General features: G+C 32.8%; 1 long non-coding RNA gene across 2 annotated transcripts; it reads left to right on the top strand.

The window, feature by feature from the left end:
* LOC135086266 (uncharacterized) lies at nucleotides 1–3810 on the top strand. Of its 2 annotated transcripts, XR_010260356.1 has the most exons (3): nucleotides 1–474; nucleotides 747–819; nucleotides 1546–3810. It is a non-coding gene; the product is annotated as an uncharacterized LOC135086266 (long non-coding RNA). The 2 variants fall into 2 exon arrangements; XR_010260355.1 differs by having other exon boundaries at nucleotides 747–3810.
* Nucleotides 3811–4283: the final 473 nt, after the last annotated feature.

Raw genomic sequence — 4283 nt, 5'->3', positions numbered from 1 at the left:
ATTGTAATTTTGACAAATTAAAAGACAGCTTAATAAAAAGTCAGATAATTAGAGGCATTGGAGATTGCAAACTACAGGAAGCATTACTTCAGGATCCGGACCTAGACCTGCCCAAATGTATCAGAATTTGCAAAGCGGCAGAATTAGCCACAGAAAATGTAAAAAAAATTACCACTGAGATGCAGGTAAATAATATAAGCAGAACAACACATAAAAATGAAAATCGAAACTTGGAAAAACCACAAGATTTTCGTGATAGGAATCAGAATTTGCCAGAAACTCGGGACAGTCGTCAAGCAGTAAGGAAGCAGTGCATGAGGTGCGGATACTACCATGGTTTTAAATGCCCTGCATTTGGCTACCGGTGCAAGAAATGTAACCGTTATGGACACTATGCCAAAATGTGCAGGACCCCCTCTCAGGTACATGCTGTAAATCAGGATCAGGATAGTGATGACTCGGACATAGTACTAGGTATGGTTCAAGACTATATTAATAATTCTATAAACAGACAGTTGTATGAGTCTTTACAGATTAACAATAAAATTGTTGATGTTAAACTAGACACAGGTAGTGACTGCGATGTTTTACCATTACATATATTAAAAAAATTGTCACTGGAACATAAAATGTCAAAAAATAGTCTAAGGCTCTGTAATTATGATGGATCTAATATTAATTGTGTGGGAAAAGTATGGCTAAAATGTCAACTAATAAATGGAAAAAATACACAAATATTGTTTCAGGTGGTTGATAGCAAAGAAAAATCTCCAGCAGTCTTAGGTCATAAAACAATATTTTCGCTGAAACTACTGAAACGTAAGTATTTGAACCAGATCACTTTGGGCAAAAATAGTGACTATGAACAATTGATTAAAGAAAATTTTGATCTCTTTGATGAAAAATTAGGTTTATTAAAAGATGTAGAGTATGAGATAAAATTAAAAGATAATTATCAAGCTAAAGTTGAGCCTTGTAGAGGTGTACCCATGGCATTACATGAGTCACTTAAACGAGAATTGGATAAGATGGAAAAACTAAATGTAATTCAAAAAATTTCCGAACCTACAGATTTTGTCAGCAATATAGTAATTGTAAAAAAACCTGATGGCAAGCTGAGGGTATGCCTTGACCCAAGTAATCTTAATAATTGTATTAGAAGAGAGCATTTTAAACTACCAACTTTTGATGAAGTATCAGCCAAAATGTCTGGCGCTACAGTGTTCAGTAAGTTAGATGCCTCAACTGCGTTTTATTTAATTAAATTGAGTGAGAATAGTTCAAAACTATGCACATTTGCGTCTCTTTTTGGTAGATACTGCTTTTTAAGACTGCCTTATGGATTGGCTTCAGCGCCCGAAATTTTTCATAGACAATATAGTCAGATATTTGAACAGGTAGCTGGTTGTGAAGCTTTCATTGATGATCTAATAATATATGGAAAAACTAAGGCTGAACATGACAAAAGACTGTTGGAGGTGTTAAAAATTGCAAAGCAAAATGGTATTAAATTTAATTTAAAAAAATGTGAATTTGGTGTTTCAGAAATCACATATTTGGGGCATATATTATCAAAACATGGCATCAAACCGGACCCAAGAAAGGTACAGGCAATACTAAACCTAGAGCAACCAAAGAATGTAGCAGACTTACAACGGGCAATAGGTATGATTACATATGTCTCTAAATTTATCCCTTCACTGTCAGAAGTTTGTCATCCATTAAGAAAATTAATTAGAAAAGGTGTAGATTTTAATTGGAATAAGGAACAAGATGATTCATTTAAACAGTTGAAAGAGATATTAAGTTCAGAACCGGTATTGCAATTTTATGATCCTAATAAACCTTGTAAGCTGTCAGTGGATGCTTCAAAAAACTCGTTAGGAGCAGTGTTACTGCAAAATGATCTTCCTGTTGCATACGCCTCTAAAGCAATGACAACCACACAACAAATGTACGCACAAATTGAGAAAGAGATGCTAGCTATAGTCTATGGTTGCTTGAGGTTTCATCAATATATTTACGGTAAAACTATAGAAGTTGAGTCAGATCACAAACCACTTGAAATAATATTTAAAAAACCATTGTGTGATGTACCATTGAGGTTACAAAGAATGCGGTTACAATTACAAAAATACGATCTAGTAGTGAAGTACAAAGCAGGCAAAGAACTGTTGCTAGCAGATTCTTTATCACGCAATTTTAATAATTCTAAAGATGATGATACGGTTCTAGATGATCTGGTAGAGCCACATGTTAGCATGATTAGATGTAATTTAAAAATTCCATCATCCAAATATAAATTAATACAAACAGAAACTGCAAAGGACAAAGAATTGATTGAATTAACAAAATGTATAAAAAATGGGTGGCCAAATATAAAAAATATACCAGATAATTTAAAACCATATTATACATTTAAAGGAGAACTCTTTATATATGATGATTTAATTTACAAAAACAATTGCTTGGTTATTCCATCATCATTAAGAAAGGAAATGTTGAACAAAATTCATTATAATCACCTAGGCATTGACAAATGTAAATCAAGGGCCCGTAAATGCTTATTTTGGCCAAGAATGACAGTAGATATAGAAAATAAGGTAGCAGAGTGTAATACTTGTAACAGGTTTAAAAAAAGTAATTGTAAAGAACCTATGACAATAAGAAATTTTCCAGATAAACCATGGTCAATGCTAGGTTGTGATGTATTCTATTATAACAAAGAAAGCTATCTAATTGTGGTGGATTATTTTAGTAAATATGTAGAGGTAGCTAAGTTGGATAATCTATCAGCAGAAAATACTGTCCAAATATTAAAAGGTTTATTCAGTAGGCATGGCATACCAGATATACTGTTCTCTGATAATGGTACAAATTTTTCAAGTTATAAGTTTAAAGAATTTGCTACACAATGGGGATTTGAACATAAAACCAGTAGCCCACTGCATCCTCAGTCAAATGGTCTGGCAGAACGATTCGTACAAACTGTAAAGAATGTTTTTAGAAAAGCTGACTATGAACATAAAGATAAAGATTTAGCATTGTTAGAGTTAAGAAATACACCAATATCACATGACTTAGATCTTAAGACTCCAGCAGAGTTATTAATGGGTCGACAAATTAGAGGACTGTTACCTGTAAATGAAAAACATGATAAAGACGTTCATGTTCAGAATAAATTATACAAGAATGCTAACCAACAAAAATATTATTATGACAGAAATACTAGAAAATTGCCTGAGCTAGTTCAGGGTCAAAATGTTATAATTAAGGATAATTTAAACAAGAAACCTAATTTGTATGGCCAAGTTGTTTGTCGTGATGTAAGACCTAATACATATGTTGTAAAAACCGAAAAAGGAAATGTAATTTACAGAAACAGGAGGTATTTAATACATAACAAGTCAGATGTACTTATGAACAATAAGGATAACTATTATAGATATGGAAACTCATTTGATGATACCTTTCCTGGTTCTATAAATGATAATATGGTCAATTCAAATGATGATTTAATGAAGCAGATAAATAATCAAGATGTAAGTCATGATCATGATACATCAGGCCTCAAGTTGCCAGAAAACAGTATTGAATTATCACCTAAAAATAGTTATACTGAAGTGTATAGATCTAGAGTTGGTAGAAGTATTAAGAAACCTAGATATTTATCAGATTATATGACTGATTAGTTTTTATTTAAGAAAGTTGTTTACTTTAAGTTTCATTAAGAATAAAGGGGATGTGATGTATGTTATCTGTGGTCGACGATCATCTGTCATACTCACAATAAAGATGTCGGAGTACAAAGTGTTTTAATTATTGAATTAATAAGTAAACTATATTATACTGGTTATGTTTTTGCACATCTTGCTTGCGGCGAGACGATTCTAATGCTGTGAATCGCATCTCCAGAAATGATAGGAAGTCTGATATAGATGGAAGCTCTCGTGGATTTTAAATGTATTCGAAGTAGTCGTTGTGTGTATCTGAGTCCAATTTTTGAAGTAGTAGATGTACTACGAGGGGGTCCCAGTTTGTTATGTTAACGCACAAGTTTTTTACGGCATTAAGGCATTCCTTGGTGGTATCATGTAGTTTCTTTAATGATGTTGATGATTGATTTTGTATGACCGGAATACCGAGAAGAGTGTTGATGTGGGAATTGAATATTAGACGTTTGTTGTTGAATCTGTGATTTAGATTTCCCAACATGTCTCGTAGTTTTCCGAGCTGATATTTAGGTGTTGAATTAATTTTTCGGCTTCGCCCTTTTAAGTATT

The sequence above is a fragment of the Ostrinia nubilalis genome, chromosome W (genome assembly GCF_963855985.1).
Source record: "Ostrinia nubilalis chromosome W, ilOstNubi1.1, whole genome shotgun sequence".
NCBI classification, from domain to species: Eukaryota; Metazoa; Arthropoda; class Insecta; order Lepidoptera; family Crambidae; genus Ostrinia; species Ostrinia nubilalis.
This window is presented reverse-complemented; position numbering and strand designations above follow the sequence as displayed.